This window comes from Cuculus canorus, chromosome 1 (genome assembly GCF_017976375.1).
Source record: "Cuculus canorus isolate bCucCan1 chromosome 1, bCucCan1.pri, whole genome shotgun sequence".
Lineage (NCBI taxonomy): Eukaryota > Metazoa > Chordata > Aves > Cuculiformes > Cuculidae > Cuculus > Cuculus canorus.
This window is the reverse complement of record NC_071401.1, coordinates 68,093,614-68,107,288: the sequence shown is the minus strand read 5'-3', so window position 1 is coordinate 68,107,288 and position 13,675 is coordinate 68,093,614. Positions and strand designations below refer to the sequence as shown.

The 13,675-nt window shown below is 43.3% G+C and overlaps 1 protein-coding gene across 1 annotated transcript in view; it reads right to left on the bottom strand.

Moving 5' to 3' along the window:
* The window catches only part of REV1 (REV1 DNA directed polymerase), a 61,719-nt gene extending 50,952 nt beyond the window's left edge, over positions 1–10,767 (bottom strand). The window contains exon 1 of the mRNA XM_054063984.1: positions 10,566–10,767. The gene's annotated coding sequence lies outside the window, so the exon portion shown is untranslated. The remainder of the gene's footprint in view (positions 1–10,565) is intronic.
* Between the last annotated feature and the right edge of the window lie 2,908 nt (positions 10,768–13,675).

Below are 13,675 nucleotides of genomic sequence, written 5' to 3'. Positions count from 1 at the left end.
TAAATTCCAAACACACAAGCTGGGAACATGTTACACTTCAGTGATTACTAAAGGCCTCTGGCTTAGGTCCTGAGAGTCGTGGGTTATTTTCTTAATGCTGATATGAAAACCGGGGAGACTAGCTCCTCCCTTTGTAATTCTAGGAACTGAATGATGAACTCAGGTTTCTGCTCTAAGGAGAATCCCACAGCTAAAGGCTTGTGCTTACAGTGTGATTTTTTTCATTAAGAATGAAGACAGCCTCTACAGCTATGTTGCAGAAGCCTAAGGAACAAATGAGGGCCAGAGACATCTTGCACAGGATATACCGAATCAGAGGAAAAGCTAAGCAAGATTTGAAACATGCTCACTTTTTCATGAAACAAGAAACGTAAGGATGGTATGATGCTCGCTCTATAGGAATCATGATGAATCGATGAGTAAGAGAAATGCTTTGTAAAGAACCATTGAAGTGGTGGTGAGGGATCAAGTCAGGGAACATGTCAATCTCAGACAAGAATTCACCTTTCCTGTGATTATAGTACCTAACTTGTCTCAGAATAGTCGTCTCTGTTTTCACAAATTCAAGAGCACAAATGCATAGGGACTTGGTGAAAGCAAACTACCAGTTACAAGCCTTCAGGGTATGTCTACAGCCTGAAGGACAAGATATAAAGTGACCTCTCACCCAGAGCAAAGCTTTGTAAATAAAACCGAAACACTCACATTTCTGGATCTGTTAACACAAAGAAACTTAAGCACTTAAAAAACAAATCCCAACAAAACTGCACAAAAGCCTGCAAGGGTAGAAAAAGTATTCCTAGGAACAGAATCCAAGTTTTCAGTGCAAAAGAAACAACCTTTCAAGAAAAAAGTAGAGCTCCTGTGATCAAAATCAACATAATTTGGCCCTGCACCTCTTTCTAGGCCGCACACAAATTGTAAAATTGTTCCATTCTACAAAATAGGGCTCTTAAACTAAAAATAAAATTTCTAATGGGCAATCCTTTTCAAAACTAAAGCTACAAGAGAAACTAAGTTTTGATGCTTTGAATGACTGACAGCCCACTGGGAAAAGACATGTAACACCCCTTTGCATGCTGCTTCATAGGCATTATGCTTCCCAGTCCACAACCACTTAATCCTATTATTAAAGACTGTTAATCAAAGCCTACAGATCAAGTAATGGAACAAAATGTTAAGTCTACATTTTATGAATTCTATAAATACGTCTGTGTGTATAACAGTGTTGCACAGATGCAAATGTTGATGTTAAGTTAGCACTTGTTTTAATCTGATCCATAACACACAAAGACTGATGCAGAAAAGTTATTTTTTAAAAATATTTCAAACTGCAGATGATGTAGTTGTAAGACAAGCGGCTTTCCATTATTTGGGGCTGTTGGAGTAATACACATAACAGACAAATGCAGACCAAATCCACAGGTATTACAGGGACAAATACTTAGGAGCACAGGATACAGATCTCCAATGCTCTATAAATAAAGTGAACATAGATCCCCATGGGCTTTGTAATTCCAGATCAGTACTAGTCCTACCCAAAATTGACAAAAGAGTATTGTCTCTGCCATACTGTTCAACATCTCCTTTTCCAGGTATATGGTGCAGAGACATTTCTGCTGCCTCTTCAAGTAGCCAACTTAAATCTGGCAGAATACAAATGTTAAGGCTTCGCACTACAGGAAAACACATGAACTAGCTCCAAAGACAAAATGAGGCTGTACAGTGACAGATAACCCTACCATGCCTATGTTTAAATACATGGCAAAAGAAACTTCTAATCCAGGTAATCCGATTTCAGGTAACTGAAACCTAAGTTTAAGTATAACATGTACTAACAACTATTTAACTTTTCTGACAAGAGTGAACATCCGGGCAACACCCTCTAATGCTGAAGAACTTGATACGATTAACATATTCAAACACCACAAGCCTTATTCTTGAAGATGTAACTCTAACAGAAGTATATATAGCTTGGGCCACTGCTAATGAGTATCAGAATCTGTTGCTTGAACTGTAGGTTGAATCCATCCCAGCTATGCAGGGCTTAGAAGTTGTTTCCACCAAGTGGGTATTTTGTGGCCTGTTTGAGTTTCATGCATCTACATTACAGCTCCCACATCAAACTCACCACCCCACTTGGCATTAGTCTCTAAGCATTTTGAGGGAAGAACTATCTTACATGTTTACAAATTTCTCAGCATAAGAGTCCTATTTTTGGCCAAGACTTCTGGAAAAGAGCTGCTGTTACAGGGTTTTAAATCGTTTTCTACCACCCACTGAAAAGTTCAGAATCCAGCAAAAGAAAGTTCAAAAAAGTTCAAAACATAGTTCAAAAGTTTTTTTTTACGACATGGTGTTTTAAAATCTCTGATCCCTGTGATTTTAGACACTTCAGAGCTAAGAACGCTGTTCCATATTAATATGAACTAATTAGCATGCTGCAAAGCAACTGAATTTTATTCCAGGGATGAAATAAAACTCTCATGGTGAAGTTTCAAGATGGTTGAGTCAACTTGATGGCTGACTGTCACCAGAAGGGACGGTTCTGCTCTTCAACCTCTGCTGGCCTAACGGGCTTTACCCTTTTCTCACAACCTCTACACTGCCTCCAAACTCAAATAACCCCTATGTTCATACTGGTGCTACATGCAATTCAGCCTAGTAAATCAACAGAAAATTGACGTAATTTTACAGGTTAGTTTCCTGTGAGTTCAGCAAGCTGAAATGACTCGCAGAAGCATCAGACAAAGTCAAAGCAGCCAGAGCGGAAATGAAGAATGGGTGGGGCTGATCCTTCCACTGCCAGTGGGATCGTAAAATTATCTTGTCCATTTCTAGAAAACAACTTTTAGGGTCGCGGCTATAACCAACAAAACTTGGTGTAAATGTCGGTATGGAGTTGCAATGAGCTAGCTACTCTTCACTAACTAGTCCTGCTTACGTCATGTCTTGTTCGCCCTGCCTCCCAATAAACAAGGGCAGGCTACCTCACCTTTTCACAGGACAGGAGAAAAGAAAATAGAGTTGAGCAGCTAAGAAGTGCTAAGTCCAATCTCCATCTTAAGCTACATGTGCCCATATGATAATCACTTCTAAATACAAGAACCTGATGTTATACGGTCAACCAGTAAGTTCTGTTCTGCAATTCAATCTGATGATATTTTAAAGAAATAGAAATTAATCTGTCTGAAGGACATTTGAAAAATATCTGTCTCCTCAGCTTCCCCCTGCCCCTGTGAGTAAACCTAAGATTATTATTTAAGAAAAATCATGAAAATATTGGGCAAATTAAATATTAAACACAAAACTGCTAGTGAGTATGAGAAATTTAGAAACAGTATTTTTCTAAAATATATGGCATTTGATAGAAAGGTGAAATCTCATACAGCCCACATAAAGCATGGAAAAAACCCAAGTCCTTCAGAATCAGCTCCTTTCGGAGTTGATGGCTATTCTAAAATTGTGTCGCATGCATACTTTCATTTGAGACTGACGGCAAAGAAATTATACTATGACCTTCAGTTCAATTGCTCCCCCAGAAAAAGACACAGAAACTGTTCGCTAAACTAATCCAGTTTTCAAAATGAGTATTTCTGCAACTGAAAACTGTCTTTATTTCAGATCAGTTTACTTTAACATCAAGGAATAAATACTTTACATACAAGTAACAACTTAGAAATACAGGTTACATCTGCTGGCGTATTATCACAATGACCTAAGGCAGTTGTAAAGCAAGTAACTATTCAGACAAGAGCTGTACAGGACAAAAGTGTTTAGACCTTTCTACAACTGACTCGGGAGTCCAGTACAGATCACTGTTTTAATTGTCACAACTGAAGGAATCATGAGCATGTGGTACAGAAACCAGCATCACTGCACAGTCTGCATCAGTTCGGAGTAACCTGTTTTCAAGAAGATACTCTTTTTGCTTTTATACAGGCCTTGCGAGATGGTTAGTTCTTTGAAATATAGCAAGTCAGATTCAATTTGAGACAAACTGTCAATGTTTCATTCCCCTCTAGGAATAACACTCAGTAGCAGACACAAGTAGCAGTTTAACTTGGGTGAATTTTTCTTCTGCTCACAGAAGACTCTCGCTTCAGTTTCAACATTTCTCATTTTTTGGTAAAATTTCCTCTCTCTCTTCAGAGTTCCTCAGTGATGGCTGGCTCTTCATAGACTTTCATTGCTGTATTTAACCATGTAGCTCAATTCACATTTAGCTCAAACATCAGTTCTTTGATAAAACTGTTCATATTGCCACAATATACTTCCAAGTTTCAGCAGACTTCAGCAACTGGCTTCATTATTTCTCTTCTGCATTTATATTCTTCTGGGGCCCAAGAGGACTTAGCACACTCACAATCTTTAAGCCAGCTTCTAAATGCCTAGATTCCATAATAAAATCTATTAGGTAAAATGAGAATAAGAAACAGCTTATGGAATTAGGACTTCCAATAGCAACATAGTGAATGGATTTTAAATCACTGAAACAAAATTCTCTCTCTTGGACTCAAGTATTTGAAACAATAAGCAAGATGAGTGTACAAGTTGGGTATTCTTCCTTTAAGCCCCTATGTTTAGCTGTCTATAGTATTTGACAACAGAGAACTGCGTTACTTTGAAAAGGAAGAGTGGGATGTTCAGTTTTCTACAAAAAAAACCCAAAAAACCCCAAAAGAACTTGTTCAGGAAGTTTTAAGTCTGTGCACTCCTCAGTCTGATGAGAATCCTCTCCCACAACTCTTATTTTACACAATAACCCTATGTTGAGGCACAGGCCAAGCAGTCAGCAGGTAGCATTAGTAAACCATGATCCCTCCTCCCAAATAACGAGAAGAATCGCTGCCGCTGAATGATTTAGGACTTCCTAAGCACACCTGACAGAAGCATCCTTGTAAAGCTAAAGAAAAACTCAATAAGGCAGAAAAAGTGGGTAAGTGGAGGTATAATCATTCAAGATAAATAACTGGAAAATTTCAATGAGGTGATCAAAGCAAGGAATCTGTGAACATTCTGAAGTTGTCAGCATCAAATTCAGAAGAACTGTGCTGACAAAAACCTCTGACATACACAATCTTCAACTTCTTCAGACTCCCTAGACTTCAGGCCAACAGACTGGGGAAATCTTGTCAAAAGAGATTACATATTTTTGATTGATTTTATGCGTTTGTTTGGATATACGTGTGTCCCTGTATATCCATGTGCACGTGTGCATGTGTATACACGAAAAAAATTTCTCTCTCTTTGTTGCTGACCAGTTTGATTGCTCAGTTCTCAGAATTAACCACTTTGATAATAGAGAATGGCATAGAAAAAAACCTGTCCTCTGGGCCAATGCTCTAACCTACATAACGAGAAGTGCCCAGGGCAGTTGTGCTTTATGCTCAACTCAATGTTATCAGTATACACTGAGCAGGTGCTGATCAGGCCAGGCTTGTCAGGAGAAAAAGAAGAGATAAGACAGGCACTTTGCAAACCTCAAGTGGTAGCAGACATCAGATATTAAGGAGGACCACCTCTCTACTCCCATACAGGCAGCACTAAACACATACAGCAGCCAAACTCCAAGAACTCAAGTAACTTTACTAACAAAATATTGAGGACTACATATTCAGTATTTAAATAGCTACATTTTCTGTTCGTGGCAGCTTTTGAATGACATCACTTAATTCCAACTGACAATGCACACTCAGGTTCCCAAATGTTTTTCTGGATTTGCCTTTGAAACTGTCAAAGCTGAGAAATCTTTTGTGAAGTAAAATCTTCAGAAGATACAGCTTCTATGCTTAGCCTTGAAGTTTTAAGTTTCCACCCAAATCTTCTACACCATTCTTTAGTCCATGGATATCACTTTTATCATCAACTCAGATCAACAAGACTAGGAGGAATCAGGTGAAACTAGGAAGTGGCAAGATCAAAACAAATGGACATTTTTTCATCAATTGCCTAGTTTACTTGTGGATTCACTGACATAGGACACCAAGTATGCTTAGAACACATATAGGATGAGTAAATGAATTACTGGAATAAAAAAAAGTGGGTTTTTTTTGGTATAAGAAGGTAAACTACCAGGAATTCAGAATACAAAGACTAAGTATCTCAATATGTTTGTTTCTTTACTATTACCTAGGCGAACCTTTGATCTGATTAAATATATTCTGTTTTCTTCTATATTCATAGGAATGCTAAAAAAGTACAGTGTTTCTGTGTTTTCCTGGAAAAACACAGTTCAGAATCCCGAGGACAAGACAAAAGTGTTCTAATTCTTTAGAATCCCTAAATAAAACTCAAATCTGAATTGTGTTCTTGTCCTGAAGTGGTTTTAAGTTAGTATTTTAAGTACCTCTGATATCCAAACAGTGTTACATTGCTTCTTAGTGGAGACAGATCCATACAAAAAGGCCACAGAGAAAAAATGGCCTACATTTGTAGGACTTAGGCTGAAAATCAACACAGAAATTATTGGAATCAATCTGGAGAGGGAACACGTACAACTTCAAATTACTAATCGCCCAGAAATTAGAGTGAAAAGTCATTACCACTACCTTCCCCCATATTGTTTTACAAGAGGATTCATGGAATTGCTTAACAAATAATGTAATTTCAGCTTGGAATTCCAGGAAATAATAGACTGAAAAGCCACTCTTTCCAGCTTCCCAATGCTCTAAAATTTCCTGAAAACAACAGGCAGATTCAGAATCCAGGAACAGTATCCTGTCAATACAGACCACTATTTTAGTTCTTCAGTTCAACTGGGAGTTGCACCAAAAAGCATAAAATGGCAGAACACATTTACTGTACTTGGTAAATGGCAGTAATCATTTACCTTACATGCCAAGGAGCGATGGGCTTCCCTATTTGTTAGAATTATCAGCAATTTAATGGTTTCCTTAGAACAGCAAGAGCTCCTAAGTTTCCAAAATTATGTCGGTGGAGAACAACCACTAGTCCAAGAAGTCGACTCATCATGCCCTGGACTACCAGTTGATCTGAGTCACCTCAAAAAGATGAGGTCATAAACACGGTGGACAGAATCTTATTTTACATCTAGAAACTGACCAAAAGTGTTAGCAGCAGTCCTAAGGATCCTGCCAAAATACACTGCATACCTCACGCTGCCACAATTTCTAAGTTAATACAAAAAAACCCAAACTTTGAGCAGTTCTCTATCCTACTCTGGGAAGCTTTAGCACTGCTTTCATATTTTGGCATTCAAAGCAATCCACCTGCATTTGCAAGAATGACTCTGCAGGGTACCCGAGTACTGTCTTCTCCTGAGCAAAATGAGCTTTCTCTTTTTCAGGATTATTTACTTTCATAAATCAAGAAGCTGAAAAGGTCTGCATGAATTCAAGCAGTCCAAATAAGGAAGTTACAGCTGGTAGTTTCCCTTCTGTTGGGATTTGGTTAAAGTATTTACAGTTAGCAGAAAACAGGGAGCAAAAACAACACTAAAATGTTGACCACAATATGGCAAAGCTTTACTTACACAGGCAATTGAATTTCAAACCATCAGCTTCAGCACTATTGAACAGAACCAATACCAACTGGGAGACATGAAGATTTATAATAGGAAATTAGTTTAAAAAAATTAATAAAATATAAAATGAATATAATATTACTTTCCCCAAAAGCAAACTGTGAAATTCAGCGACCACAGGCTGCTGATGCATTTAGAGCAAAGAATATGGAAGTATCCTTTCTATGGGAATACCAAACTAAAAGTATCTCCTAGATTAAACTTGCAGTCACAGTTTCCTTTACTATGGTAGCAGCAGCCCTTTGGCTAATTCTGAAAATATAAGCCACAGGAAATGAGGCTGCCATCACAGCCCATCATCTGAAGCTGTTCTACACACTCACCTCTCTTCCACTGAAGAGCAAGAATGAAGAAGGGTTTCCTAATTCTGACTTTTATCTTAGCAGCACCAGTTACTCTACATGAAATACAGAAACGGAGGAGGGCAGTGGCAGGGGCATACAGACATGGGAGGCCCTCCTCCCTATAAACATATGTGTCTCCAATTAAAATGCTGCCTGGTTTCCACAACAGAGCAGAAAGCTGCTCTCAGGGAGAAGCACTACATGAATTTAAAAAGACACCTCCACAAGTATACTATATTTAATGTTTCAGAATTCTTTACGCTTTTTTGCATCCACTTAGATTTGCTCTCTTACTTTCAACTTTCTTTATAACTCCACGGCCACACACATTTATATTCGCTTCTAGTTCTTTCTCAATTCTGCTATGCTTAGGTAAACACATGTCACTATCACCAAATTAATCTGCATTGTATTCTTGAGAGAGGGTTTCAACATTTGGATACTGAAGTCCCTTGTTAGAGCTGTACCAGGCAAACACACTGCTAAGAGCTGACAGGGAGCTTGGTGATTGTAATATACACCTTCAATTAAAACAGAAAAATGTTCAATACTAAAACCAATAAATATCATTCCTTGTGAAATAAACAATAGCTGACAAATTAAATAGGGAAAGCACATGGCAGGGTGAGGCAAGTTATTCTTTTCCTGCTTTCCTGAACAACCAAGTTATTAAAAAAGGCTGGTATAATCATAATTGTTTTTCATACCTTGTGTTTGAATCATTCTTACTTTTTTTGATATCTCTAGTAACTGAAATGGATGATAGAAAGACAGAAAAATTGCCATGAAACTTCTTTTAAAAAAACATCTGGGTCAAGGGATCAGGAAAAAACTAATCAAAATCAGCACTCAGTTACAAGACACTACCACTGTATCAGAACAGGTTGCATCTGAGTATGTACACGCTATCCAGAAAGATGGGCTGGGGCTCTATTTGAACGGCCACTTAAAAAATGTATTGAAGACACGTATATTGTACGCAGAAAAAATGTACAATCAGTTTATTACTGAGGCTTGAAATACACTAATGTATTTTTCCTATTAGAGCTTTACTTTTAAGCCTATCTATCTTCAAGTAGTTAAACATCAGTGAGTCATAAGGCAGGTATCTACACTGTGCCTCTACTAATACTGTCCTACCAATGACCTCCAGCCTGACAGTTTGGGATTATTTACTAAGAGGGATTTGGTACATTGTCCAGCAGCAGAAATGAGCTGAATGAAAAGACCAATATGGTGGGAATAGCTAATAACTGCACGCTTGAGACAACATGGTAAGGAACTTGCCAGACATTTGGATTTCTGTGTTAAGTGTCATAAATCTTAGTAAGGCAGAACTACTCCAGAAATAAATTTCAACTATAACCTCCTGCATCTAATGGTAATTCGGCAACTGCCTGTAACAGTTCTACCTCAGCAACAATAGCATCTAAATGAATACAGAATTCAGATTGTAAAATTACAATCCCCTGGTTTTGCTTCTTTGGACTACAATACCAAATCTGAGATTGGACCTGGATTTTAAATCAAGATGCAGAAAAAACATCAACTCATCTTTTCACGATGAAAATACCTCATTAACACGAGTATTCACAGCCCTGTCATTCTGAAGACAGACATTAATTTTAAAGCATCAGAAATAATGGAATAGTACAGTATACAACACACAGATTTGCTACCATAAAAATACATGCTTGTGATATTATCTTTCCTTCCTTTCTTAAGGTTAACATGCCATTACTGTGCATCTCCCATCAGGGAGTGTCACAGGTCAAGTCAATGGTAACTGTATAGCAAAATGCATCAACATTAGATAGGGAAGGGATGAGAAGCAGCATCATCGAACACATTTGTCCCTCGGTGTTGTAAGCACAGGTCCTCCTCCCTCCTTTCAGCACACACGTTATATACCAAGCACTATTGCTCAGCAAATAACAACTTGTGACAAGCACAACAGAAAAACCGCAGACAAGATACGCGCTGCTACCACTGAGCTCCACAGCGCATGGTGCATTCAAGAGGGCAAAGCTGCAACCAGCAGCTTGGGCTTTCCCTCCCCTCCTCCTCCAACCCATTTCCCTGCAATGACCCCTTAGCTGGCAGAAACACTCGCAGCACCGCTCAGGCTCTGCCTTGGGGAGCTGTGTTGTGTCTGTGGCGCAGGCCCCATGTGAGACACACACACACACACACACACACACACACACTCTGACATGTACACAGATACTGACAAGCAGACACACACTCAGGCATGCACACACAGACACTGACACACAAACACTCGCGAGTGGGGGCGCCTGCCTCCCTCCCCAGACGAGCGCACACCTGCCCCCTCCCCCGCCGGAGGGCGCGCGCGCGGACGAGGGTGGCGCACTCGGGCTCCCCCCCGGGCGCCCCCCCGCCGCCCCCCCCCCCCCGCCTTCGCGCGCGGCCACCGCGCCAGTTACATAACCCCTCGCGCCGCCCTCCTCTCACCCACCCCTCCACCCCCACCCCTCGCCCCGCGCTGAGAAGAGGAAAGAAGCGGGGGGGGAAGAGGCCGCGGCCCAGGGAGGGGCTGGGGCAGGGGCAGGGCAGGGGCCCAGCGATCGCTGGTCGGCCATGAAGGGGGTGTGGGTGTGAGGGCGGGGGATGGTGCAGGGGAGGAAGGCTCCCGCGCCGCCGCCGCCGCTCACCTTTCCCCGCGTTCCAGACGCGCATTCCCGAGGCGCCGCCGCCGCCAGCCCCGCCGGGCCCTATGGAGTGTGTATGTGTGTGTGTGGGGGGGTTCACATGGCGGCTCTCCCCTCACTCCTCCCGGCGCGGACGCACGCGCGCAGCCACCGCCACCTCCACCTCCTCCTCCACAGCGCTCAGCCCCAGCCGCGCTCTCTTCCCGTTCCTCCCTCCTCTCGGTGTCCCCCCAGCAGCAGCCGCTCCTCCTCCCCCGCCCGCCCTTCCTCTGAGCGCGTCACGCGGGGAGCCTTGCGCCGCCAACCGCCGCCTCGGCCAACCAGCGGCGCGCGCGCCGGGCAGCCCGGCCCAGCCAACCGGACGCCTTCCTTCCTCCCTCCCTCTCCCCCCTCCCCGGGTGCGCCCCCTAGCGGCTCCCGCCCAGCCCAGCCCGTCAGCCAATCGGGCGGCTCTAGCTCTGCTCGCTCCCCCCTCCCGCCCGGCACGTGACGGCGGGGAGGGGAAGGGAGGGGTGCGGCGGGAGCTGCCGGCGCGTCTCTACGGATTCTTCTCCCCCCGCCCCTCCCGGACCGAGTGCCCTGCGGAGGGCGCGTGGCGCCCCCTGGCGGCCAGCGTGGGGGCGGCGGGCAGACATTTCGTAGAATCGGTTGGGTGGAAAAGATTTTCGAGAGCACTGAGGCCACCTGCCCACCACTAAGCCATATCCCTGAGCACTTCATCTACTCGTCTTTTAAACAGAATCATAGAATCATAGAATTACCAGGTTGGAAAAGACCTCCTGGATCATCGAGTCCAACCATTCCTATCTGCCACTAAACGACCTCGTCTACCCATCTTTTAAATACCTCCAGGGATGGGGACTCAACCACCTCCTTGGGCAGCATCTGCCAGTGCCTGAGAACGCTTTTGGTGAAGAAATTTTTCCTGATATCCAATCTGAACCACTCTTGGTGCAACTGGAGGCCATTCCCTCTTGTCCTATCCTCTGTCACTGGGGGGAAGAGACCAACACCCACCTCTCTGCAACCTCCTTTCAAGCAGTTCTAGACAGTGAAAAGGTCTCTCCTCAGCCTCCTCCAGGCTAAACAATCCCAGTTCCCTCAGCTGCTTCTCATAAGACTTCTTCTCCAACCCCTTCACCAGCTTCGTTGCTCCTCTCTGGACACGCTCCAGCACCTCAATGTCTTTCTTGTACTGAGGGACCCAAAACTGCACACAGTATTCAAGATGCATCCTCACTAGTGCTGAGCACAAGGGAACAATCGCTTCCCTGTTCCTTCTGGCCACACCATTTTGATCCAGGCCAGGTTCATGTTGGCCTTCTTGGCCACCTGAGCACGCTGCTGGCTCATGTTCAGCTGGCTGTCACCCAGCACCCACAGGTCCTTCTCTTTCCAGCCACTCTTCCCCACACCTGTAGGGCTGCATGGGGTTCCACAGTGGGACGGGATGGGTCCCTGTGCCCCAGTGGGCAGACCTGGTGAGGGCAGGAGGCTTGTGGGGCTGGCAGAGCTGGTGTCCCTGGGGCTGGCAAGGTTAATGTCCCCAGCCCCAACTGCAGGGAAGGGGCTTATGGGGAAGGACTGATCATCGGGGCTGTGATGCCCGCTCCTCCACCGGGATCTGCTCCCCAGCACCCCCTGGGCATCCCCCACCCGTTCCAGGGTCTTGGGGAGGGTGGCAGCCCAGCCCTGCCCCTGCCCTGGCTAGAATGAAGACAAGCCAGGGTCAGGTCTCACCAGCCTCACACTAGGTGGGATTTCTCCAGCAGGAAAAGGGTCTGCTTGTTCCCTTCATGCACTGGGTACGGGAATCACCTCCAATGGCTGCTCATGTGTGATTCTGCAGTTTTTTAATTAATCATAGAATTAACTCTTCGTAGAATCATAGAGTGGTTTGAGTTGGAAGAGACCTTAAATATTATCCATTTCCAACCCCCCTGCCATGGGCAGGAACCCTTTCCACTGGATCAGGTTGCTCAAAGCGTCATCCAGCCTGGCCTTGAACACCTCCAGGGATGTGGAAACTTCTTTGGGCAACCAAGTAGAATCATAGAATGGTTTGGTTTAGAAGGGACCCAAATTCTATTCATCATAGAATTAATTTTAATTGATCATAGAATCATAGAATGGTTTGAGTTGGAAGAGACCTTAAAGATCATTCAGTCCCACCTTCCCTGCCATGGGCAGGGACACCTACCACTGGATCAGGTTGCTCACAACCTCATCCAACCTGGTCTTGGAACACCTCCCAGTTCTGATTACCCAGGTTTCTAAAGGATGCTACCTGCTGGTACCTTTAAAATTCAGTGGCCGTTTCGGCCTGGTTTGACAAAGGGATGTCATTCTCATTGATATGAAGCTTTACAAATTTCATTAGGAAGAGCAGCAGTGAGGTAGAATGAGAGCCCAAGGTAACACTTGCTGAGCTTTCCAGCGACAGCCAGCACATTCCCATGCCAAACCAGTCACAGCACATGTGGACCCTTCTCCACTTTTTCTCACACTTACAGTTTGTGGGAAAGCATTGGAGATACTGTGAAGTGTGTCTGTGGGGAGGCTGGAAAGTAGGAAAGACCAGTTCTGAGGAACAACGTAGCATGTGTGGGGATCCTTATATAGGAAGGCCTAGGGATGAGGCTGTACATGTCTCTCTTGGTAAGAAAAGTGCTTACGTGGAACATTCTTTTCTCCATTTGCATTGCTAGAGCAGTGGAACAGTTGTCCTGTTCTGTGAAAAATGTTACAGTTTCAAGTATTTTTGTACTCCTCACTGCATAATAAACACAGACCTTTATGAATGTCCACACATTTTCCCATAACTAGTTACATACTGCTCAAGGTATCCATGCAAGATTAGGAAAGTCAAGTTCAAGACCACCCAGGTCAGTTGACCATCAGTTTTAACCAGGGTGTGGTTTCTTAATTTCAGGTAGAAAAATATATATAGGAAACCTTCTAGCACCTTCATGAGAAAATCCCAAATATTTGGCTTTCACTCAATATTTTAAGGAAACTTTTCTTCAAAATGTGGGTGTTCCCTGCCAGAGGGAAGCACTAACTAGAATTTTGACCAGCTTTAACCTGAAAAATTTTGGAGACAATGTAGCTGG